General features: G+C 59.7%; 2 long non-coding RNA genes across 2 annotated transcripts; one reads left to right on the top strand and one right to left on the bottom strand.

Moving 5' to 3' along the window:
• Positions 1 to 7,479: 7,479 nt before the first annotated feature.
• On the top strand, positions 7,480 to 9,858 carry LOC123592973. The gene is made up of 2 exons (XR_006710029.1): positions 7,480 to 8,509; positions 8,699 to 9,858. It is a non-coding gene; the product is annotated as an uncharacterized LOC123592973 (long non-coding RNA).
• Positions 9,859 to 12,362: 2,504 nt separating this feature from the next.
• LOC123592953 lies at positions 12,363 to 25,410 on the bottom strand. The gene is made up of 3 exons (XR_006710021.1): positions 24,246 to 25,410; positions 14,103 to 14,181; positions 12,363 to 12,533 (listed from the first exon to the last, which is right to left on the bottom strand). It is a non-coding gene; the product is annotated as an uncharacterized LOC123592953 (long non-coding RNA).
• Positions 25,411 to 25,856: the final 446 nt, after the last annotated feature.

The raw sequence follows: 25,856 nt of genomic DNA, 5'->3' as shown, positions 1-25,856 counted from the left end.
CCCTCCCCCACCCCGGAAGGGAGGCTTGCAGCCAGGAAGGCCAGAGTTCTACAGTGCCCCTGGTCCCCTCTTGGGCTTTGGGGACCACTCTTGCTTGGTCAGCAGATCCCCCCGACGCACCATCCACCCCAAATATGGAGCCTCTGTAAAGGCCCTTATTAAGAAATTGGTCAATGTCCTGGCCGTTAAGACAAACACGATGCCAAAGCCTCCCAGAGGGCAGGGGAATGGCCTCGTCCCAAGAAGATCACATTTCATTGGTTGCGTTTGTTCACGGCGACGCTTGCCTGCTCCCTCATCGTGAGAAAGCTCCTGGACATGCCAGGAGGTCTGCTGGGCATGGTACAGTGGTCACTGTGCTGAATCCTCACCGGGGCACGAGGCTCAGAGAGGTTAGGTAACGTGCCCAAGGCCACACAGCCTGCCCACAGCGTAGCCATGGCCATCTGCTGTCTCAAGGTCCAAATGTTCCCATTTCCTCCAGATCAGAGCCAAGGTCTACGGGTCTTCTCCTCTCCTGGCAGAGCAGCGAGCGCTAGAAAAGAACACTGGGTTTACCGCATGACCTTGAACCCGCCCGTTCCCTCCGGTGGGGCCTCAGCTTTCTCATCTGCCAAATGAAAGGGCTGAACCCAATACTCCCCTGGACTCTGTTCAACTGGGGCGCCCTGCAGGGACCCTCAGTCTGGGGCAGGTGGCTGGGAGCACAGCATCCAGCCAGACGGTGGCCATAGCCGTCCCTCTGCCAGGACAGGGAGACCTGGGGCACCAAGAAGAGGCCTAGTGGCCAGACAGGGACACAGCGAGAGCCGTGGGGACAAGGGGGGCCCCCAGACTGCAGACTGGGGTGACCCCCGGCTGCCCCCACACTGCAGACTGCTCGCAAGGCTGTGACAGGGACATCCTCATTGACCCGAGCAGCTCCTGTAGCATCTGGGAACCTGTTGCCCACCTACCCCCTCCCTGCTCTCTGTTTCTCACCCAATCCCCGAAATCAGAGATCAGCACTCTGCCAGGGGCTGGGAATAGAAGGCAGGGGAGGTAGGCAGGGGAGGGACTAGGACAAGTGTGGCGGGTGGTGGGGAGGGGTCTGGGGACAGCAGCTGGTGGGCAGGGGGAGGGGCCCTCTGACCCTCCGTGGAGCCCCCATGCCCCCCCCCCCCTCCTGCTGAGCTCTAACTTAGAAACTCCAGCATTTCCCAGAAGCTTCTCCCTCGGGAATCATCAGAGAAGCACCGAGGCGTCCTGTTTCTCCTTGATAAGGACGGAGAGCAGGGGCGGGAGGGCCTGCTGTCTGCCACGCACGCTCACCGCTTGGGGAACGACGCTCCCATCATCCAGCCCGCCCCAAGGAACACCTACTGTGCGACAGGCACCGTGCTGGGCACCGAGGACAAGAACACGGATCGGCCAATGCGCCCGTGCCTGAGAAGTCTCCCTGAAGCAGCCAACTCGGACAGGAGGTGAATAAGGACGCCACGCCACCACGGCTGCCACTCGGCCCCGTGTGCACAGAATTCCAGGGGCACAGAGCACGCGGAGTGACTCGACAAGAGGGTGGTTCCCAGAGCCACGACTGACCGGGGTCTGAAAGCGGCGAGGAGGATGTCATATTCCGGGCCGAGGGCGCAGCACAAGCAAAGGCCCGGTGCCATGAGAGGACAAGGTTTTCTGGGCGGGGGGGCCCCGGGTAGAAACATAACAGTAGCCACCTGCCTACTGAACAGTTATGGCGTGTCCAGCACCTTGCTAAACCTGTCTCGGGCACTGAGGCTCACTGAATCTGCCAACACTCCCGTGAGATGGGTCTTGTTATTGTCCCCATTGATGGATGAAGAAACTGAGGCCCAGGGAGGTCAGGTGTACTGTTGGCGGTCACATGGCTGACAGTGGCCAGGACGGCACGCAGACTCAGGCTCTAACTCTCACCCAGAGTCAGGAGTTCGGACTTCCTCTTAAGGGCAACTGGGAGCCACGGGGAATTTTAAAGGGACGTGGGTAGCACCATCTCAGTGCCCCGAGCCCCTGAGTCAGGTTCGTGGAGTCCTGGGAGGTCTGTTTTCAGGGTCCACTGGCCATTCCAGGCAGGCTTCCCTTGATCTCCTTCTGCTCTTTGCTGAACACCAAGGTTTGGCCGGAATCTTCTTCCACAGCCCACTGTCCCTAAGTTCTGGCCCTTGGGCTGGGGGCCATCACTGCCAGGGCCTCTGCAGAGCCCAGACTCCCACTGGTCAGGGCTCTCGGCCCCTTTAACCCTTCCTGGGGCCCCCCGTGTTGCCCACTCTCTTCCCTCTTGCCTGCCTGGCTCTGGGATAGCATCTAGGGCAGCGGGGGGGTATGCCTGGGATGTGACCTCGCAGTGGGGCTAAACAACCCTCAGAAGTCGGCAGAGGTGGCTTCCCTTTGGGGTGCTGTCATAGCCCCACGCCCCTTTCTCACCTCCTCCCCCAGCCTCCAGCTGCCTCGGCAGTGCTGACATCACTAGACATCAGATGTGGGAGACCCCTCGGCATTCCATTCCCCAACCACCCCATTGTACAGAGGGAGAAGCTGAGGCCCAGACATGGAACAGTCCACAGAGCAGCTGGGGACCTGGCTTTCCCGTGCTCGGGCTGCGGCTCCAAGATCCTGGTCTTTCCTCCCCGTCTCCCCCCTCCTCCCGACATGTTTACGAGCGCTGTGCGTTTTCTCACAGGGGCAGATCACTTCTAGTCCTCCCGTAAGGCCAGGGCAGGGGGGATTAAACCAGGAAGTCCGGGCCCTCCGGCTGCAGCTCCTTCTGCCACATCAGCATCCCTGCCTCACAAGGTGGTAAAATGAGGCAGGCAGTAGGTCAGTGTCTTGCCCAAGTTCAGGCAGCCCAAGTTCAAGAGGGTCACCAGTCTGAGGTCCTTCCTGTTTTTCAGAGTTAAGACTGGCAAAAGCATTGGCTGCCGCTCCCCTCCCTGCGAGAGTGGCAGACATTACTAATTGATCACAGCACTCTCTTTGGCGGCCCAGATGCAGCCTCGGAATCCTTCTCAACACCGCCTTCCGGGTGATCAAGGTGATTCCCATTCACCACCCTCCCCAGACTTTAGGACCTAGTCTGATCTGGTCCTTGGCCTGGGGCCCAGCACAGAGCACAGGTCACAGTAATAAACATTTGTTGAGGGAGGCAGGGAGGGAACAAACATCCACTGAATGAATGCCGCCTCCCAAAGCCGTTTCCCCTGTAGTAACAACATGACAAGAACGAGAATAGTAATGTCCTGACAGCTGAGGTTTCCCGAGTCCCCCAGGGCATTTCAGCCGCGCTGAAGGAGGTCAGGTCCCCAGAGCCACACGGCACATGACACATGACACAGCGAGGCCCCATCCCACCTGCCGGCCCAGCGCTCTGCCCCTGACCGCATCTCAGCTTGTTGTTTACCATCTGGGCCAGTTGGGAATGGACCTGGGCCTCGGTGGGGGACATGGTGGGTGTTGAGGGCAGACCCTGGGCACTAGGGTGGCAACGATTTGATGAGGAGCTTCCTCACCCTACTTGAAATGTTAGAATCGCAGAATAGGGGAGACCACAGGGCACCCCCTTCTTTGTACATGTTGGCCAGCGGGGGAGGGGGGGGTCACCTAGAAAGCCTGGCTGAGGTAGGTTTGCACAGCCCCGTCTCAGAGGTCCCAAGATGTCCTCTCTCCTGGCATCCTGTAGGGCATGGTGAGCTGTTTATTGAGTGCCTTTTTTTTTTTTTTCTTTTTAGAATGCAAAGCCCTTGGAGGGAGGGACCCTGGATGCTTGAGGTAAGGTTTGGCTTACAATGAGTGCTAAGTAAACACTGGAGGAATGGAAGGGAGGGAGGGAGGGAGGAAGTGAGTGAATAAATGAGTGAGGGATGGGAGGATGGATGGATGGATGGATGGAGTGATGGGTGACTGTCCCCTGCACTGGAAGGCCTCCAGTGACTCAGGCAGGGAGTAATAGTGGATGGCACTCTGAGACATGAGCAGGGAGGTCAACCCACGGCCCCTTCCCCCGCTCCCCAGCATTTTCATTAGAACGCATCTGCTGTGCCTGGCCCCTTGGCCCCTGCCCCGGAAAGATACAGACGCCTCTGCTGGCTTTATTAAGGACCTATTAACCCAGATCTTCCAAAGCTGAGTTATAGAAGCCGGCCCTGGGCAGGGCTAATGATGCTATCACTGCAGGCCGTGAGAGCCCCAGGTTGAGAGCCCCAGGAGGGCTCCAGTGGGGAAGGCTAGGACCTTAGGGTTACAGCGAGGACTTTAGAGCCACACAGGTCTGCCGGCTTTAATCCTAGTTCCTCTCCTAATTGGCTGTGTGGCCTTGGGCCACTCACTTCCCTTCTCTGAGTCGCAGCTTCCTCTCCTGCAAAACGGGCTACCGATGTGCTTGTCTGAGAGTTTATGGAGCCAACGCATTACGTCACTCCTCACAGAGTCAACACTCGCTAGAACCGGTAATATCCCGGGGACCCTCTGGAGCCCCGCAGGGCAGCGCACCTGACCCTGACGCGATAGGCAGGCGCTGTAACCCCCCCCCCCCCCCCAATTTGTGGCCGAGCAAACTGAGACTAACAGGGAGATGAAGTCACACCGCCACACAGCCGGGAAGTGACGGAGCCAGGATTCGAATGTAGGCAGTGGACGTCACAACTGGGCGATTTCCTCCCTGGCGACAGCAGGAACAAAGCCTGGGCCGGGTGGGTGGGGCTGGAGGGGCACCTCTTCCGCCTCCAGTGCCTTGAGGTGACAGCCCAGCAGAGCACGGGGAGGGCTGGGATAATCAGAGATTTACAGTTTCCAGCGCAATTAACCGCACCATCTGGATGTAACACGTCCATCTGGGGGTGTCAGGGACCCCAACCCTTTAGCGTGAGCGGCAGGAAGGGACAAGGGGGTGGGGGGACTCTGTGCACTGCCAGGTTGACAGCAGAGACCGTGTGGGGCCCACCTGGCTCGCCCAGCGCCCCCCCCTCCCTCCCGCCCGTGTACCCCTGAGGGGCTCTTTCACAGAGAGCTGGGTCCCTGCCAGTTTCAGAAGAGTCCCGAATGGCTGAGCCCAAGGATGCGAATGCGGAGGAAGGGCTGTGGTCTGAGCCACGAGAAAGGTCAGAGAACGAGTAGTAAGCACAGAGTGACAGTAACACAAACATGATGCTTGCTTTCCGGGGTGCATGACGGCCCAGGACCTGACCACCCCGTGTTCCCTGCCACGTTCCAGCCTTGTGACCCCCAGCAAGTGGCTTCGCCTGTCTGAGGAGCTCCGCGAGATCAGGATCATCGCGATTGCACTCGAGGGGGCTGTTTGGAAGGCTAAATCGGATACGGAAACGTACAGACCTCGGTGGGGTGCCTGGCACAGAGTAACTCACAACCAGTGCTTGTCCTGATTATTGTTCCATTTGCCAGAGGGGAAAGCCGAGGCCCCCAAAGGTAAGTGACTTGCCTCAGGCTGCACAGCGGGTTGGTGGCACAGCCTGTGACAAAGACGGACCTGCCCCGCGGGGTGCCTGGGTGGCTCAGCCGGTTGAGCGTCTGACTTCGGCTCAGGGCACGATCTTGCAGTCCGTGAGTTCAAGCCCCGCGTTGGGCTCTGTGCTGACAGCTCAGAGCCTGGAGCCTGCTTCCGATTCTGTGTGCGTGTGTGTCTCTCTCTCTCGCTGCTCTCTGCACTCTCGCTCTCTCTCTCAAAAATTGAAGAAAAAAAAAAAAAAAAGAGATGCACCTGCCGTGGGATAGAGAGCCAAGCCCAGAGTCTCAGGGCTCCTAGGTGGCAATCCCGGGTCACACTAGCGAGAGCAGCAAACCAGCTCCCGTCAATAACAGCTGTCCTGTTCTGAGTACCTACTCTGTGTGAGTTGCTCTAAAAGCTTTTAGGAATCACTTCGAGGAATCATCACAACCTGGGACGTGGGCACTGTACCGTCCCTAGCATCCAGATGCTCAAGCTTCAGTGGGGCCCGAGCTGGGATTCACCACCAGAACAGCCTGCTTCTGAAGCCCTGAGTCTCGGCACAAGCTACTGCCCTCTGGACAGCGGTGGAGTTTTCTCTCTCTGCTCCCAGCCTCCTTCTGTGTCTTCATTTCCTCCTAAAAGAAGGAGAGGGCTAATTATGATGCCAAGTCGGCCCTGGCGGACCCGAAGTCTACTGGACATCAGACAGAAGCTTCCTCTTCGGGGCTGGGGGCCCCTCGCCCACATGTAGAAAGGAGGAGGGAGGAGGGAGGAAGGAACATCACCCAACGCCCCTCACTCTCTCCTTAGCTCTTTGGAGGCTAAGTGGCCAGAACCCCTCAGCCAGCACAAGGCCACCTTGGGGACCAGGCTGGCTAGGGACAGGGAGAGAAGGGGGACGGTAAGAGGTTTGAAGCAGCGTTCCTGCTTCCCAGCACACTGGCTCCCTACATTCCCATCTGGTCAGCCTGGATGCTGCAAGACGAAGTCCACCCCATACAAAAACAAAAGCGGATCGTTTCCATTATAGAAAACCCCTGAGACTGCGGGCTGCTCTGCCTTCCCTCTTGGCCAGTGTGCCCAAGGCAGGGGCCAGGAAAATGACAGCTGTCCTGCCCAGGGGAGAGAAGTCCCAGAGTCCTTGGCCTGGGCCCTCTCTGGGGCCATACCCTGCAGAGCAGCCCAGAGGGCCTGGCGCCCACTTACACCCCCCTGTCTGCAGGGAGCCCTGCCAGATGGGAGGCTTTGGCTCACGGCCTCTGCCCCAGCTCTGCAGGCCCTGTGACCTGTCCTCCTGGGACCCCCTGGCCTGTCCAATGGAGGTGACCCTTCCCCCTTCCCAGCAGAAACCCAGACCTCTGACCCTTATTCAAAACAAACCAAACAAAATGTGGAAAGAAAAAAATCCTCCACAAACAGCCTCAGAGATGATCGTGTGTCTGCCCCAACACACACACACACACACACACACACACACACACACACACCCCAGCCTTCGCCATGCAAGGCTGCAGCCAGGCGTTCACATAAACAAGTTGTTGGAGAGTGCTTTTGTTTATGAAACATTTAGGTTTCCCTCAACTTCCTTCAAGGGGAGGGGGTGGACTGTTTCCTAGTTCTCTGTCGACCAGGGAATGGAGAGGGAGCCCGGGGTTTGGCGGGATTTCATTTCTCCCTCGGTGCTTGCTGCCAGGTAGAATCTGGGGGAGGGTGTGCAAAAAGGACCGGAAAACACAAGGAAGGGGGGGGGTCCCTCACCCCTGCGGGGAGGTCAGCACGTGGGCCTGGCCGGACCGCCCCAGGCCCGGGCTCCCTTCGGAGGCCCGGCTGAGAACACAGTGGGGACGGTGACTGATGCGCCCCGGCCACCTCCCTCGGCTCCCACCTCCGGCGCCCGGGAAACCAACGAATCGGCCAGGAACAAAGGCGGGGCTGCCTCCCCAAGGGGGGCGACAAACAGTTTTGCTTTTTTTTTTTCTTCCCTCCACACCCCCACCGCCCCCCCACCGACCCTAGCGCGCAGCCTGGCAGGTTTGGGGCCCGGGCAGCACCGGGGTTGCGACGGGTACCGCCGCGACGCCCGCGCGGGGCAGGCCCCGGGGCGCATGCGCGGGCCGGGGCGCAGGAGGCCGCGGCCGCCCGCGCAGCCTCGCTCGAGCCGGTCTCCGTGGCAACGGGCTCGCGGGGGGGAGGGGCCGGGCGGCGTGGGCTGCGGCGGCTGCTATTTCTGCCGCTTCCTGTTCCTCGCGGCCACGTCGCCATGGCAACGGTGTTACTCACCGCGGCCGCTTCCCGGCTCGGCTGGCGCGCGTGACCCCGGCCGCCCGCGCCCCCTCGTCTCTCACTCGCTGCGCTGCCGCTCTCCACCCCCCACCCCACCCCACCCCACCCCGGCGGCGTCCTCCTCCGGCACCCCGGTCCGTCCAGCGCGCCCCGGCGCCCCATCCTTCCCCTGCTCCCCGCCCCTCTCCGCCGGTGCCCGCGGCTCGGGAGGGAGGGGGGGTGGGGAGGGCGGCAGATTGATGGGGGACGCTTATTAAAAAACATTGTAACCGTTTCCGTTTTTATTACGTTGACAAGGGAGCGTTATTTACTGTTATTGTTTGCCGAGCTGGCCGCGCCCGAGCGCGGGCGGCCTCCCGGGAGCTCACCTTTCGGGCGGGCCCGGGGAAGTCGCGGGTGGGAGCGGGAGGCGGGGGCTGGCGAGGGGCCGCCCCCCCCCCCCCCCGGGCGGACGCGGCCCCCCGGGGGGCCTGCCCCTCGCCCCTTCCCCCCCCCACCCCTCCAGCCAGCCCCGGCCGACCCCCGCCGCGGCGCGTGTGCGTGCGCGCGCGGGGAGAGACTGCAGAGGCCGGGGACTCGTGCTGAAGGAGAGAGGCAACAAAAAATAAAAAAAGGAACAGATGACTTCATTCCCGGGAAGGCTCCGTCCTACGTGGACCAATTTCCTGGGGACTGTGGTGGAACAGCTCCGCTGCCGTTGGAAGCACTTAAAACTAAACCAGAAAAAAGACCAGAAAATTCTTCAGCATTGCCTGAACCCAGCGAGGGCAGGTTGGTGGCGTGTGAGCCCTGGGTTTGCGGGGAGGAGGGTCGAATTCCTCCACCCACCTCCCCGCTGGGGCTTGGCTTCCAGCAAACCTGCCCACCTCCCCGCTTAGATTCTCTACCCTGAGAGGGTGAGCGACTGCCCCAAGGTCACACAGCCGGGTTTCTTTTCTTTTTTTTTTTTATTCTGCTTAGACCCTTGCAGGGACAAAACCCGGCAGAGGCTGGTGAAGGAAAGCCAGTGGCTGGACTGGAAGCCTTGGAATAGGGCGAGGCTCAGCTGGAGGCCCAGTAAGGGAAGATTAACTCGGCGGCTCTAAGCTCTGGCTGGCCCGGCTCCTGCTCACCCCACTGGAGCCTTCAGCTGGGGGTGGGGGGGGGGGGGGTTGTGGAAGGTGCGGGCCGTCTGTCCGTTGGGATCTGATGGGCCTGGAAGATGCCCCCCCCCCCCCCGCAAGCCCCTGCTGGGATGCTAATCTCATCCTGCTAATTAAAGTTTGCAGTTCTGTCCCTAACTCAGCTCCCCACTCTTGAACAGTATTAGCTGAGTTGCAAACAATTGCTGGTCCAGACAGAAGCCAGAGGAAAAAGGCCTCTGGAGTTCACGTTATAAAGATAAAAAACGGATTTGAAAAATGTTTATACTTATAAACAAACGACTCCTAATGAACAGAGCGAGTTTTGGAAACTGAATTTTAAGAACCCCCTCCCCCCGCCGCCCCAGCCTGTTTTGTGGTGGTTTCCCCCACCACCTCCCCTCCCCCACACGACACGAGGACACGAGTCCCTCCAAGGACACGAGGCTTGGGATTTGGTGGATTTGGTCACTGCAGCCCCTCTTGGTCTCTTGGCCTCAGATGATCAACCAGCACTCCTCCAGGCCCAGGATCGCCTCTCCAGGCCGTCTGGAGTCTAAAGCGACAAGCCAGTTCCCCACTAAGACCTGTGGGTCTGGGGCGCCACAGCAAGATAAAGTTATCTTCAGCTCTGTCCCAGGGTCCACCAGTTTGGAGCTGCAGGAGTCCTCCCTTGAGCGCGTGAATCAGAAGTCGGGCTCCCAGAAAAGAGAATACCCCACCCCCAGTCCTTCCCCAGTCCTTTGCTGCCAGCGCTGTGATAGGGGAAGGCAGGACCGCCCTCCACTCCTCCCCATGGGCTGGCCTTCCAAGCAAAACTCATCTCTGGGAGCAGGTTTAGAGTTTAGCTGATGTGAAAGTCCTGCCCCTGGGCAGTGTTTGAATGGGACTGAAACGACAGATGACAGCCAGCACCGTCCAGAACTAGGAGGACGTTGGAGATGATGCAGACCAACCACTCCTGCTTCCCTATCTTACAGGTGGGCAAACTGAGGCCCAGAGAGGGAAGGAGACCTGACCATTGGTTAGAGCCAGGACCTAGGTGCCTTGCCTTCCATTCGGTGTGCATTGCCCCACTCTGATTCTTCTGTGGAATCCCCTGTGTGATCAGAAGTTCAGGAGCTGGGGGGCGCCTGGGTGGCTCCGTGGGTTAAGCGTCCGACTTCGGCTCAGGTCATGATCTCGTGGTTCGTGAGTTCGAGCCCCACGTCGGGCTCTGTGCTGACAGCTCAGAGCCTGGAGCCTTCTTCGGATTCCGTGTTTCCCTCTCTCTCTGCCCCTCCCCCCCCCCAAAAGTGAATAAACATTAGCTGGGGGGCAGAAGGCTCTGAAATCAGACCACTTGGGTTCCGATACTTCTAAGGGCGACCTTGGACAAGTGAATTCTTCTCTCTGAGCTCTCGTAGTCTTGGGTGTTAAGTGGGGATAATGATAGTACCAGCCAGGGCACCTGGGTGGCTTAGTGGGTTAAGCATCCAACTTCGGCTCAGGTCATGATCTCGTGGTTTGTGAGTTCGAGCCCCACATCGGGCTCGCTGCCGTCAGCGTGGAGCCTGCTTCGGATCTTCTGTCTCCCTCTCTCTCTGCCCCTCCCCCGCTCGCGCTCTCTCTCTCTCAAAAATAAATAAACATTAAAAAACATAAGTAAATGACCGTACCAGCCCTGGGTTGTCTTAAGCCCCCACCCGGCAAAGATGGGTCCACATCCTAATCCCTGGAACCTGTGAATGTGACCTTAGTTGGAAAAAGGGTCTCTGCAGATGTAATGAAGTTAAGGATACTGACGTGAGCGCATCCTCGATTCCCCAAGTGGGGCCTCAGTGCCATCGCGAGTGTCCTTATATGAGACAGAAGAGAAGGCAGGGTCGACACCAAAGGGGGGAAGGCCAACTGAGAGGCAGAGAGGGGAACGCCTGGGGCCACCGGAAACTGGAAGAAACGAGGAAGGAGTCTTCCCTGAGTCTCGCGACGGGACACGGTGCCGCTGGTACCTTGATTTGGGCCTTCTGGCTTCCGGAAGTCTGAGATTAATCTTGTCAGCCACCAAGTGTGTGGCCATTAGTTCTGCAGCCACAGGAAGCCCATACGGCGGTGATGCTGGCTGTGATGCCGGGGTGGTGGCCGTGGGAGCGGTGACGGGGACGCTGGTGATGCGGGGGGCGGCTGCACTCATTTCCCGGGGCCGCAAACTCTGTGGCTCGAAACAACTGACATGTATTGCCTCGTAGGTCTGGAGACCAGGATTCCAGAATGAGATGTCAGCAGGGCCGTGCTCCCTCTGGAGGTGCCAGAGAAGGAACGTTCCAGGCCTCTCTCTGGGCTTCCGGTGCCTCAGGTGTGCATTGGCTACTGCATGCACCGTTCTCAACCTCCAGTCCCTAGTCCTCACATGGTGCTCCCTCTGGGTCTGCACGACGGCGTCTGCCTTCTGGGTGTCACTGCCTCTGGGTCTACACTGCCCCTTTTTATAAGGACACCAGTCATACTGGATTAGGGCCCGCCCTAACAACCTCCTCTTTTTTTTTTTTTTCTTAATGTTTATTTTTAAGGGGGCGGGTTCAGGCTCCGAGCTGTCAGCACAGAGCCCGACGCGGGGCTCGAACCCACGAACCGTGAGATCATGACCTGAGCCGGAAGCCGGACGCTTCACCGGCTGGGCCCCCCGGGCGCCCTCCCCAACGGCCTCATCTTAACCTCGCTCATGTCTGTAAAGTCCCTATCTCCAGATAAGGTCCCATTCTCAGGTACAGAGACACAACGCAGCCTATACCAGTGGTGATGATGGAGAGGGCGGTGGTGACAGAGATGGGGGAAGGTACTAGGCCTCAGGCCCCGACCCTCCCAATTCTGCAGGAGCTGCGTGGGGAGCAGCGGCCAGTTCAGAAGACCAGGAATCTGTTCGCGCAGTGAGGTGCCGGGTGGGAGTGCCCCGCTGGAGGAGCAGGGAGATACAAAAGATGATCCCAGGGGCGCCTGGGTGGCTCAGTCAGTGAAGCATCCGACTTCGGCTCAGGTCATGATCTCACGGTCCGCGAGTTCGAGCCCCGCGTCGGGCTCTGTGCCGACAGCTCGGAGCCTGGAGCCTGCTTCCGATTCTGTGTCTCCCTCTCTCTCTGCCTCTCCCCCGTTCGTGCTCTGTCTCAAAGAGAAATCAACATTATTAAAAAAAAAAAAAGATGATCCCAGCACATCGGTGCCAAGCTCGGAGTCAGACACCCTTCTGGAAGTGTGGAAGCTGTGAGGCCTCCAGCCCACCCTTTCATGGTTGACCTTGGCTTGGACCCGATATTGAGAATGGGCCCGGTTGCTGTCAGTTATCTTCTGGGGCCGCCTCAGGCGGAAGGGCAGAGTCAGGCTGGCCTGGCCTTTCTTCCGCGAGCCCATAGCATAGGCTGAGCAAGCCCCCGCCCCAGAAAGCCAGCCGGTCTCTGGCAGAAGACGGGCAGGGCCAGGCCGCTGGTGTTTTTCTTACCGGACACGACGACCCCACCTCCCTTCTCAGCCTAGCTTTCTCTAGCTTTCGGGGGAGCGAGACTGATCATGACCGTAGTTCTCGGGCATTCCCGCGTCCGGTGGTGACGATCGGTGAGCCCACGCTCAGGCCAGGTACGCTCCTGCGCACCCGGAGACAGTGGACAGCAGGACCGGGCTCCCACATTTGCGCTGCTCACGTTCTAGGGAGGAGAGAGACGAAGGGCAAAGAAACAGGCCCATACCAGGATCCAGGGAGTACGACAAGATAGAGAGGAAAGGAAAGCAGGGTGAGGGGCTGGGCTAGGAAGAACCAAAGGACTGGAGTCACTGAGGCGAGGGGGTGACCGTGGACCTGGTGCAGTGACGGAGTGAGCCCCGGGAGAGGTCCACAGCTGGGGGAAGCAGCAAGTGCAAAGGCCCTGGGGTGGCTCATCCTGCTGTCCTGAGGTGGGGGAGCAGAGTGCACAGGTCACCTTGAAACCTCACAGCTTTTCTAGATCCGCCCGAAGCCAATGGAGGCGGGGAGGGGCGGGCGAGAGCGAGCCAGCCGAGGGCTGACTTGTGTGGTTAAAGAATCTCTGCTTTCCGCGGAGCACGGGCCGAAAGGGGCCACAGGGAAACTGGAAGAAGAGGTAGGGGCTGGTGGAGACCAGACAAGAGATGGTTGCGGTGGCCTGGTCAGGGACAGCAGCGCCGGGGAGATAAAAACGGCTGGATGGAGGGTGTATTTTGAGAAAAGCCACCAGGATTTGCCAAAGGATGGGCCGTGGGTGTGGAAGACAGAAGAATCAAGGATGGCTGTGTCATCGTGAACAGTGGGAGGTACCATTTCCTGAGCCCAAGGGAGCCGTGGGGGTGTGGTGGGGAATCAAGCGTTGCCGTCTCTGAAAAGCCCGTTGGATGCTCCTGTAGTATGCCCTCAGAGCTCTCACTCCCCGGCTTAATCCACACCAACCCCCAAGAGGCGGATTCTACTAGCAACCCCATTTTTCAGATGAGGAAACTGAGGCCCGGAGAGGGGAAGCAGTCCTCCCAAGTGTGGGAGCTGGTGAGGTCCAGCCAGGGGGCTGAGATGCCAGCCGCCAGGAGGAGGCCGGCTGGTCCAGAGGCAAGGGAAGCGGGGAAGTCAACCCAAGCAGGAGGGGAGGGGCGCTGGCCTCACAGCACAAGCAGTCCTGGGACTCCAAGCGGGACATCGAGGAAGCGATGACCGCTAAAGCAGAAACGTGTGTGTGTATGTGTGTGTGTGTGTGTGTGTGTGTGTGTGCAGACCATGACCCCAGAGGGATGGCCCAGACCCAAAAAGGGTGAGGAACACCCTCCCCCGCCCGCCCCAGCACTTCCCCAGTCCTTAAACCCAGGACTGACTCCGTAACTGTGCCGGAAAGCTCCAGACTATTCCATTCCCAGGCTGGACTACCTCCGGCCTTCAAGGATCAACCACTCCCATTTAAACCCTCGGCCCTAGCTGGGCTAATTATTCCCAGATGATCTCAGTGCTGCCAACACCCCTGAGGGGTTACGGCCATTAGCCCCCTTTTACAGAAGTGGAAACCGAGGCGCCACCGGTGATAGACCAGGACTCCGAGTCAGGACCGACGCCACCCAGCCTATGTTGGTGCACTGGTGGAGAGATGGGGGCGGTCCTGGCAGGTGCCTTACACGGAGGGCCCCATTGGGTCCTCACAACAGTCCTCAGGGAGGGCAGCTGCGTTATCCCCATGTTACAGGCCAAGAAAGGGAGAGCCCAGGGGGAGGGAGTCAGTTACCCCCAATTTTGTACAACTAGTGAGCGGGTGAGATTCGAACTCAGGATGGTCGGACTCCAGGGCCCAGGCTCCCGTGAACCTCAGAGAACAGGAGAGTTAGGGGAGCGGCAGGCCTCACCACCCCCACGTCCCCATCCCCCAGCGTGCCGAGGTGGCCGCAGGGCACAGAGGAACAGACGCATCCCTGGCCTCCCTGGTGGTCACCTTGCAGGCCCGATGGCCAGCCTGGCTTCTGTCTCCTCGCATCATTTCACTGTTACGATCTGTGCTGCCCCAGCCTGGACCTGACTCCCCTGCCCTCGGGGCTGCCCTCGATTGCGGGTCCCTGCAGTACAGTGACCGCTGGGAGGGCACTCTGGGATACGGGCCTTCCAGAAGCTTTGGGCCGCTCAGGGTTGCTCCTTGCCCCAGAGCCTCGGAAAATGCAGCTGCTGAACCCTGGGAGACTACCCAGCCTAGAACCCCACGCAACCCCGGCCTTAGCTTAGGCTGAACCTGGAGGTGCCTCCAGGGGCGGGGACCCAGGGAAGGGCTACGGGGGTCCTCCTGGGGGGGGTGTGTGACCCTCCCCTCCATCACTGCTGCAGTGAGCATGCCTGTGTGTGTGTGTGTGTGTGTGTGTGTGTGTGTGTTAGGGTGGGTAGGGTGAGCAGAAAACAGCAGGATGGGAGAGGCCGAGGATGGGAAAGAGAGAGAGGAGAGAGACACAGGAAAGAAAAAGAGAGCTCGAAATACCAACACGGAGACCCACTGGGGAGAGAACCTCACAGGGAGGGGGAGACCACAGAGGGAAGCGGGACGCCGGGAGGGGCCAGCTGGGGAAGGAGGATCCTGAAGGCAGAGCTCTGAGGAGCAGAAAAGAGAGAGGAAAGGCAAAGGAGAAGAGAGAGAAGGGGGGGGGGGGAGGGGAGGAGGAGCAGATGCCCAGAGTACAGCTGGGGGCCCTCAGAGGGGGGCTGGGGGCTGAGGCTGGGGGGAGGGGGGTCTCAGGGGGCCCAGGTGGACAAGGCCAGCTCTCTCTCCCACCTAACATCCTGAGTCAGCCCCGGGGGGTTGTGGGGAGGCAGGTGGCCAAAGGTGGCTCCCTCGGCCACCACCCCCCCCCCCCAACTGGCCTGGGGAGAGGACTGGCCCTAGGACCCCCAGCGGGGAGGAACACAGTGAGGTCTCTCAGGGCTTCAAGCTCCCCACTGTTGAGCCCCCAGACCGCTGCTATCCTTGCACCAGCCTGGGCCGCGTGACCTTGGGCGGGGACTTTGCCTCTCTGGGCCTCCGAGGCTCTGGAAAGGTGCAGCGCTCAGTGTGGACCTGAGTGCTCAGGGGCTGCAGGGGTGCTGGGGGCTGCTCAGAGCTGGCAGCGTGTCCGTGCCCAAGGGGCCTGGCCTGTCTGAGCCCGTGTGCCTCGCTGCATCTCGGTGGCTCGGTTCGTTGGGCGTCCGACTCTTGATCTTGGCTCAGGTCACGATCTCGTGGTTTGTGGGATCGAGCCCCGCATCCAGCTTCGCCTGCTTGGGATTCTCATTGTCTCTTTCTCTCTCTCTCTCTACCCCTCCCCTGCTAGTGCGCGCGCGCGTGCGCGCGCGCGCGCTCTCTCTCTCTCGAAATAAATAAATAAACATTTAAAAAAAAGAAGAAAGAAAGGGATGGGGTCTGCGGTTCCCAGCCGCAATGACCATGAACAGAGAGATGTGCAAACTGTCAAATGCTGAGGACAGTGGTTTGCTTATCCAAAATGGTCATCCGCAAAGGTACGTTTAGGTCTGTGCCAAATCGAAGGGGAAGGGACGAGAGTTGAGAATGCCTTGAGGGACCCGGACCACCCGGGTCAGGAGGACTCTGCAGGCTGGGCCCCCTCCATGGGCTGGGCACAGGGCGTCGCACTGGGGGCGGGGGGGGGGGGGCGGGGGGTCAGGTCGGTCCCTAGGGAGTCCCGGAAAGGCATGGGCGTCCAGATGGGCCCCACTGAAGGTTAACCTTGGAGACAGGGACTCCAGGAACCCCCTAAGCCCCGGCATCCTTTCCCAGTCCCTCTCCCCCCCACCCCAACTATTGTCCAAGGGCGGAAGGATTCAGGGACGGGAAGGAGGCTGGGGTGTCCGTCATCCACCCGGATTTTTCCCCTTTCGCTAAAGGCCAGGAAGAGGGGTGAGGGGAGAGGAGAGAGAGCAGGAGGCAGGGAAGGAGAGGGGCAAGGGAGAGGGGTTGGAACCTTGAGGGAAGCAGCCCAAGGAAAGGAGTAATGAGAAGAGGAGGGAGAAGAAGCTAGAGGCAGTTCTGGCTCCCGCAGCCCATCTTCCGGAGACAAAGGCCCTGAGGCCGAGGAGGGGAGAGGAGGGGGGAGGTGCAGGGAGGGGGAAGGAGGGCTCCAAACCAGGCCGAGACCCTGCCCCTCATCCAGCTGCGGCTCTGACCCCAGGGAGAGGGAGAGTGCTCCAAACTTAAGAGGGAAAAAGTCTGCCAGCTGCCCTTGGGGCTGTCACAACAGATAAAACCTCATCCAGGCTTTACCAGGAGCGCCCCTGCACACTAATGCACAGCAGCGAGCTAAAAATACTGGCTGGAGTGGAGAGGAGGGTGACAGGGGGAGGAGGGGGCGGGAGGATGGCGGAGGAGGGAGGAGGAGGGGGAGGAGGGAGAGGCCGGGGAGGAAGGAGGAGAGCGGGGCTGCAGGTCTGGGCTCAGGCAGCCCAGGTTTTCCAGAGTGTCCTAATGACCCAGATGTGCAGGCGCGCAGGGAGCCGGCCGCTTTGGGAGTTGCAAATCGCCACCTCCAGCTGCCCCTCCCCGGGGACGGAAGGGGTGAGGTGGGAAGGAGAGCACAGGGGAGAGGCGGGGATTGCAGAGAGGCCCGAGAAAGAGGGACACCTAGGACGCAGAGCTCTGAAGGGCAGGGGTTAGGGGTGGAAGGGGAGGTTGAGGGAGGGAGAGAGGAGGGAGGGAAGCCCGGGAAGTGGAATGACCCTGGGGCTCTGGGGCACAGGCCGAGGGACCAAATGCACCGGATCTCTGCCCTGTCCTTTGCCCTGGGTCCCGGGGAGCTTGGCTCTGGGGGTCTGGGTTGAGCGCCTGGGCCTGACCCCAGGCCTGCTTCTGGGAGCACCCCTTCTTTTGTCCCTGGAAGAACGGGCCTGGTCTGGCTCCTTGAAAAAGACCTTCTAGTGATGGAACCAGGGCCTGGAGCCCCGCCCCAGCTAAGCCTTGCCATCTGGTCTCCAGAACATTCTAGAGAGGGAGGGACCCATTTTGTCCCCATTGGACAGATCCACTCATTCATTCAATTAACATCCATCGAGCACCTTCTCTGTGGGCTGGCGTGTGCGGGATGGGGGGACCAGGGGAAGACGGCACAGAAACGGGCCTGCCCCACGTGGACAGAGAAGTCTTTGGACCCATAAATACGCAAGTGAGGGAGAGAGGGGACATCGGGCAATGATGGGGGTGGGGGGAGGGCGGTCATGAAGGCCCCTCCCAGGAGGGCACATGGGCCCAAAACCTGAGTGAAGGAGGATACGGCTGGGTAAAAATCCAGGAGCGTGGCCCCCAAGAAGGAAACTGAGGCTGAGAGAGAGTGAGGTCACGAGTCCGAGAGTGGTAAATGGCGGAGCAGGATTCAAACCCAGGCCCAGCTGACCCCAAGCCGCACGAATACACAGGGCTGCCCCGCAGCTCCTGGGCCAGCGTCACTGAGGGCCAGTGGATGGGGAGGCAGGGACCCCAAGGGACCCAGGGCCCGGGAGTTGTGTGAAGCAAATCCTACGTCTCCTGGATTCCTTAGTAGCCTGGGGGTCTCATCCCTGTGCGTGACGCATTTAGCACAGTCCCAGCACACGGCCTCCGGCAGAGCCGCCCCCGTGGGGCAGGTGTGCCCTCACTGGGACAGACGCCGCCGGGCCTTGCAGGGCTGGGGACCACTGGGGGAACCACGTCACCCCTCTGCTAGACAAAGCCTCTTTTCCGGAATTCGCTAACCTTGGTTCATCCTGAGCTGCCACCGGGGTGCTAGGAACGGTCCTGCGGCCTCGTGGGGACAGGGCGACAGGGTGGGCCAGGGGAGTAGAGCAAGCGGATGCGGTCTGAGCCCCGAGCCGCTCTCCCCGGCCACGGGAACTCAGGCCTGTCCCCTACCTTCTGTGCTCCTCAGTCTCCTAATCTCAAAAATGGGCCACAATGATGTCTTTTTTTTTTTTTAAGTTTATTTACTCTTGAGAGATAGAGAGAGACAGAGCATGAGCAGGGGAGGGGGAGAGAGAGGGGGAGACACAGAATCCGAAGCAGGCTCCAGGCTCCGAGCCGTCAGCACAGAGCCCGACGCGGGGCTCGAACCCACGAACCGCGAGATCATGACCCGAGCCGAAGCCGGACGCTTCACCGACTGAGCCACCCAGGCGCCCCGAAGAGGTTTTGATGAGATGTCTGCATAGAGAGCCTGGCGAGAGCCCAGAGCAAACACAGCCAGCGCTCCCCAGAAATGCCCATCCTGCCCACCCTCACTCTGCCGCCTTGTCCAGTTCCTCAGCAGAGCCTCCGGCTGCCATGTTTACCAGCGGGGAGCCTCGGGCGGTGACTTACCGGTCTGGGCCTCAGTTTCCCCAGGTGCACACGGGGAGGGCGGTGACTGCCTCGTGGGACCACGGCAAGAGAGCCGGAGGGGACGCTGCCGGCCATCGGAGCGCACAAGGGACGCGCTCTTGGGTCCCGTGGCATCCCCACTCTCCACGGCATCTCGTTCCCTTCCCGTCTCCCCCACTGGACCCCGGGCCCCCCACCCAGGGGTGCCTGTCTCCCACGCGCCGCTGCACCTGGCCCGTGGTCAGCCCCCCTTAAGTGGCCTGCTTCTGTCTGGTGAGCAAATGGCTTCAGCGTCTCCCCGTCACCCGCGTCACATGCCTCTTCTGGTTTCTCCGCATTTGCCTCACTGACAAGAGCACATGGTCCCCAACCCTGCCCTGGGATAAAAGAGAAGGACGCCCAGGCTTCCCACCCACTCCTGCTTGCCCGGTGGGGGCAGGGGGGGGGGTGGTTGGGCACCGGCTCGAGCTCTTTCTGCTCCCCTGGTCCTTGTCTGTACCTTCTAGGTCCCCTCCTTGGTGGCTGCCCTGTGCTGGGGGAGGGGGGCAGCGGGACAGCGGCCACCTGCAGCTGGGGGCCCTCGCCCACGGCACACAGAGCACTGACGTGACTTGAAGAGGAACAGGAAGGAGGAGGAAGGGACAGAGGGTCCGAGAGAGAGCCGAAAATGAATTACCAGGACGGCGGGCTGCTGGACTTCAGTTATATTTAAGTGGTATATATCTGGCCTTTCCTTACATTTTTATCCGGCTGTCTTGCTCGCCGTGTAACGCAGCCTCTGATTCTTAGGGTTTTCCCTCCTTCCCTGTCTCCTTTGACTGCCTTGCTCCCTCCCGCAGCTCCAGCTGTGTGCGCGTGTCTGCGTGTGTGTGCGTGTGTGTGTGTGTGTGTGTGTGTGTGTGTCTGTGTGTGAGACTGGGACAGCCGGAGCCTCCTCTGGGGGCCAGAGGGAAGGAGCCGCACAGCGGAGCAGGAGAGCCAGACAAGTGCCCCAGTCCCCAGCACCCAGGGCCCAGCGGGGCTTTGACCAAGGTGACAAGCGGCTGGCAGGGGCCGCGTGGCTGTTTGTTTGATTTCCCCCTACTTCCAAACTAGTTGAAATTATACACCGAGCATCCATTTAATTAAGTTTTCCGGTGTGTGGCATAATTAGTAAGACACATGACTGGTAGTGGGTGGGCGGGCCCATCCCTGCTCTCGCCTGTTAGAATTCTCAGCCCTCAGGCCACAAAATATGGCAAGTTGTAATACGGGGGCCGGAGGAGGCAGGCGAGCTGCCGCCTCCCTCCCTCTGCGGTCCTCTAACTCCACGTGTGGGGTGTGGGGGGTGTGTGAGGGTCGGGGGCGGGTGGGAGGGCTTTGTAGGGAAACTTCCACTCACCTGGTGCCAGAAGCTGAACTCCGATGAAGCTCAGAGAGAGGCTCGCCGTCCCAGGGACCTCAGAATCGGGCAGAATCAGGCAGCACGGAACCGGAAAAGGGGCTGCGCCCTCCCTGTGGCATCAGTGGGTTATCCGAAATGGCCTATTTTGGGGACACGGTCACCCAGGGCCTGTTTGCCACGGGGTCTGCCCCGCCTCTTGGCCACAATCGAACCAAAGATCGCCAGTTATATGGACGGGGAGACCTGTCCAGGGTAGTAGGGTGCCCCCCCCCCCATAGACCCTGGTCCCTTCATCTCTTGCACTCATGCCGGCTGGACCTCGGGAGGACAGACCTGTGGCCTGGCTGGTGCTTCTCCGTCCCTGACGGGCCAGGTGGGCCACAATGGCAGGCTCCCTCTCTGAGGAAGAGAGAGCTCTGTGCTCCCTTCTTTTTTTTTTTTTTTTTTTTTTTTAATGTTTATTTATTTTTGACAGAGAGAGAGAGAGAGAGAGACAGAGCATGAGTGGGGGAGGGGCAGAGAGAGAGGGAGACCCAGAATCGGAAGCAGGCTCCAGGCTCTGAGCTGTCGGCCCAGAGCCCAAGGCGGGGCTCGAACTCACAGACCGCGAGATCATCACCTGAGCCGAAGTTGGACGCTCAACCGACTGAGCCCCCCAGGCGTCCCTGTGCTCCCTTGTACTTGGAGGAGATTTGGGCTGTCAGATTCCCAACTCCGGAAGCACTTCTAGGACTGTTACACACACACACACGCACACACACACACACACACACACACACAGACTAAATTAGAGAAGGAGAACCTTGGTGGCTCAGTTAGTTAAGCGTCCAACTCTTGGTTTTAGCTCGGGCCAGGATCTCAGGGTTCGTGAGTGTGAGCCTCACGTGTTGGGCTCTGTGCTGACAGCATAGAGCCTGCTTGGGATTCTGTCTCTCTCTCCCTCTCTGCTCCTCCCCTGCTTGCTCTGTCTCTCTCTCAGGGGGAAAAAAAAATTACAAAATAGACCCTAAAGGAATATTCCAGCCCATGGTACGCCTGGGGAAACTGAGGTGCAGGGAGGGGTGGGGCCGTGCCCTGGTTACTGACTGAGTGAGGGCGAGATTGTTGGAGGAGCTCCCCCTTGAAAGCAGCTCCCCTGCTCCCGGGCGGGCCCGCCGTGTCGTCGGGCCCCACTCTCTGCAGTGACGGGAGCAGTGCCGCTTCGGGGACACACGCGCTCGGATGCGCCTTGGGGGACACAACTAATTTTAACAACAGCCTTAGGAAAAGACAAATCTGTCCCCCCCCCCCTTTTTTTTTGCCTCCTCGGGGAAAAGAAAGGTGTGTGCACGCACACAGGATTCAGAGCATCAAATACCAGGAGGCCGGGACTCGGCCACCGCCCAGACGCATGTGCCGCAGCCACATGCCGACTTCGGGCACCGAGGGCCCCGCGTTTGCTCAGACACCCGGACTCCCGGCCCCTGGTGCCCAGCAGTGTCTCGATGTGACCTCTGGGCCACCGTGGGAGGCCAAGCCAGGCGGCCCTGAGCCGGCTAATGACCCCTGGGGACCTCAGCCGCCTCCCTGTCAACTGTGGAGGAGGCCAGACCAGGCGGGGAGACTGCCGGGCCCGTGCGGCCCTCCTGTCCAGACGCGGGCTGCCTCCCCAGCCCAGGCCCAGCTGACAGACAGACCAATGAGGGCACGTGGTCCAGTTCACCCTGCAGGGACCCACCTTGGAGCTTGGGGGGGTCCTTGCGGGACTAGGAAGCATTTGGAAACCCTCCCCACCCCACCCGCCCCATCCTTTTCCCTTCCAAAGCAGGATCCGGCCTCTTGAAATTCTGCACACTAATAAAATTGTAACTAATTTACATCCGAGATGGGAGTGAGTGGCAGCGGTTGTCATGGAGACGATCTCCAGGGCCCTGGCTGCCTCCGCCTCTCGGTGCAGCCGAGAGATCAAGAGATCCTCGCTCGAGCTCTGCAGCTGGGGCCCGTCCTCTTGCCTCCCGGGCACCCTGCCCTCCTTCCCCCACACCGGGCAGGCCCCGAGGGAACCGGGGGGTGGGGGACAGACACCCTCAAACACACGCCAGCCAGAGCGGCTGGGGCTGGGTGTGTGCCCCGCCCCGGCTTCTCTCACCCTGTGGACCCCCGCTGGCTTTTCTCACTTCAACTGGAGGCCCCCAGTGGGACAGGAGGCCCTTTCGCCCCGACGCAAGGTAAACAATGGCACTCAGAGCGGGGACAGTTGGCAGGGACAGGGCAGAGCAGCAGAGCCCTGAGCTACCCACAAACCTGTCCTCTTGGGGTCCACTCCGGGAGAGAGGTTCCCTCCCGGACCCCCAAGGGTCCAAAAGTGAGGAGACGCTCCCCCTGGTCTCACAGAGCTCGGCCGCCAGAAGGAAAGAGGTCAAAATAACGGAGCGTTAATTCTAAGCCATCCATGCTCCGTGCTAGGCCCCTCCCGCGCGCGATCTTTTTTAAACTTCAAGGCCACCCAGCGCAGAGGGTAATATTTTAGCCCCCCATCTTATCAGTGATGGAACGTTCTCAGAGAGGTGGGTGGGCAACACCCAAGTTCAGGCCCCTGATAAGCACGGGAGCCAGAGGCAAAGCCGCATTTTCTGACTCGAAACCATCATGGGGAAGCTTATAAGCTGCTTCCCAAGAAAGCATCTGAACAAAATAATTATGACAAAGCAGAATGCACGTAACCAGAGAAGGGGTGAGGGCACAGAGGGACCCTTAGGAATCATGGAATCTAAATCAGGTCTTGAGAGGGGCACCCGGGTGGCTGGGTCGGTGAAGCGTCTGACTTCAGCTCAGGTCATGATCTCGCGGTCTGCGAGTTTGAGCCCCGCGTCGGGCTCTGTGTTGACAGCTCAGAGCCTGGAGCCTGCTTCCGATTCTGGGTCTCCGCCTCTCTCTGCCCCTTCCCTGCTTGCTCTCTGTCTCTCTCTCAAAAATAATAAACATTAAAAAAATTTTTTTTTTAAATCAGGTTTTGAGGGAGGAAAAGAGTCCCCCCTCCAGGAGATAAGCGGGAGAAGAACATTCCAGGCACAGGAAACGGTGGGCAGGGACCTAAAGGAGAAGGTCGGCAGCGGGGGGGTGGGGGTGGGGGTGCCAAGGGGCTTTGCTCGCCAAGCTGGGCCTCCGGGAGCCTGTCCTACAGATGAGGAAATAAAACCCTCAGGGCCAAGCAGGCCTACCCTGGCAGTCGTGGGACCCAGGGCAAGAGGACAAATGGAGGTCCCCGTATCAAATGCCTAGAATTTGCCAAGCTTAGCGATCTGGCTCAAAAATGACTAATTGGACACCGGTTCTAGACTCCTTCCTTGACCACATACCTTGGCCAGGCTCGCATTCGTGTCCTTGTGTCCTGGGAATTTTGAGCCAGAACATGAGAATTCAAACAGAGAGCCAGGCTCTGGGCCACCCCCCGCCCCAAAAGGGAGATCTGGGAAACGCAGGTTCCTAGGCCCCACTCCAGACCCGGGAAACCATACTCTTGAGGGATGGGTCCCCACATGGTGACACTTTGACAGGTTCCCCAGGTGACAGTTGCTTCTAAAAAGCTGGAGAAGCTTCTGTTGAAGGTAGTAGGGGAATCTCTAAGAGGGGGCGGGTAACATGATCCGATTTCTGTTCTGGAAAGATAGCCCCAGCTATAGAGCAAGAGAGGAGAGGCGGGAAGAGCAGGAAGGGCTGGGGGGTGTGGCATCCAGGTGAGAGTCGGCAGAGGCTGGGGCCAGGGCAGGGACAGTGACAGGCTGCCAGCAGAGGCTGGGATTCGGGGCCTGGTGCTCGCGAGGTTTAGGGGCGAGCCAAGATCCAGGGTGGCTACTTTGGGATCATAAAATCTAATCAGGCTGCCGGAGGTCTGGACAGACTTCATTAGGCAAGAGGCTGTTCCCCTCTGCCTGACCCCAGCCTCTCTGGGGCCCTTCGGTGTCATACTGAGGGTCAACACAAGGTGATGGGGGGGGGGAACATTAAAATCTCCCCCACTCCCCCGCCCAAGCCTGCAGCCCTGCAGGGGAGGCTAGGGCGAGCTGCACGGAGCCGCAGGCCACCAGCCCTGCGTGGTGCCCGTGTTCCAGGCCCGGCTTCCGGCGTGGGGGTGGGCAGGAGGGGAGGCTTACTGCTGTGGGAGGCCTTGCTTCCCTCCGGAGAACAGCAGACCCGCTCCCCTTCCATACCTGGTTACGCTGCTGCTCCGGAAAGCCTCTTGGGAATAAAAATAATAGCCATGAAAACAACAGCAGCCATGCTTCCCACGGACCGAGCGTTTGCGGCCTGCCAGACGCTGAGTCACACGGCGAGAAAGTGGCGGAGATGGGGCTGTTAGACCCTAAGCCATGGGCTCCCAGCCAGTCTTCCCTGTGCCAAGCAGAGAGGGCATTTAAATTCAGCCCCTGCCCTCAGAGTGCTCACAACCCATTTGGGGCCCAGACTGCTCTAGATGCGTCCCTGGGAGCATCTAGAAGGCTCCGGAAAGCCCGTGCGTCTCTGGAAGGCTAGGTCGCCAAACGGCAGCTTTTCAGGCCATGTGGGGCTAGACTGTATTTAGGAGCTTGTACGAGCTGCTGGGGAAGGCATGACTTGAGCTGGAGGCTGAAACAGCGGTCACATTTGAACGAGGAAGAAGTTGAGGGGGCATCCTAGGTGGGGAGTCGCAGCCCGGGCAAAGGTGTGGGGGTGCGAATGTACCAGGAGCACGGAGAAGGTCAACAGGCCGGAAGGACCAGTCACGGGAGCCGGGGCCCCAAGGTCAGGGCCAAAGATGGACGCGTACCAGCTCAGGCCGGGCGTGTACCCTCACGCTTGTGTGCAGTCAGGAGGATGCATGAGGCAGATGCGTGGAGACATCTGTCATCATCAGCCCCGATGGCTCCCGACTGTTGGGGACACGTTTGGGGAGTTCCCCAGAACAACAACTATCCAGTAGGAAGCATCCTCTTGAGGGGGACTGAGCTGAGGCTCTCGGGAGATTGGAGGCCTCCGATCTCTCCCGAAGTCTCATAACCAAAGTCTCATAACCAGGTGACAGATCAATAGCCCCGAGTCTGGCCCGACTGTCCCCTGCCTGTCTCGAGTAGAGGTGGACACCCTAGGTTCCAAACTCGCTCCCCCATTTACTGTGCGACCTTCGGCAAGTTTCTTAACCTCTCTGACTTCAATTTCCTTACCCACGGGGTGGGCATCAAAACACCCCCCTTCTAAAAGTTTGTGGACTGGTTTTAGGAATAAACGAGGCAATGCGAAGAAAGCATTGAGTGGCATACTCAACTGTAGAGTTCACGTGTGATGCGTGCTGGTTCCCTCACTCCCATCCTCCAACCCTGGACAGGTCAGGTGTGGCCACAGAAGGTTCTCCCTTGACTCACCGTTCGTGCTTGCAAATCTCACTGCTTCTGTGTCATCGACAGTGGAAGCGGATCATAGGACGTAGATGTGGTTGCAGGTGGCCTTTCCACTGCATACTTAAACTTATGATCCATTGAGAGTTAATTTTTGTATAAGGCAGGAGGTTGAGGTTCATTTCTTTTTTTTTTTATTTTTTTTTTCAACGTTTATTCATTTTTGGGACAGAGAGAGACAGAACATGAACGGGGGAGGGGCAGAGAGAGAGGGAGACACAGAACTGGAAACAGGCTCCAGGCTCTGAGCCAGCAGCCCAGAGCCCGACGTGGGGCTCGAACTCACGGACCGCGAGATCGTGACCTGGCTGAAGTCGGACGCTTAACCGACTGCGCCACCCAGGCGCCCCGAGGTTCATTTCTTATCAAACAAATGTCCAATTGTTCTAA

The sequence above is a fragment of the Leopardus geoffroyi genome, chromosome D4 (genome assembly GCF_018350155.1).
Source record: "Leopardus geoffroyi isolate Oge1 chromosome D4, O.geoffroyi_Oge1_pat1.0, whole genome shotgun sequence".
NCBI classification, from domain to species: Eukaryota; Metazoa; Chordata; class Mammalia; order Carnivora; family Felidae; genus Leopardus; species Leopardus geoffroyi.
This window is presented reverse-complemented; position numbering and strand designations above follow the sequence as displayed.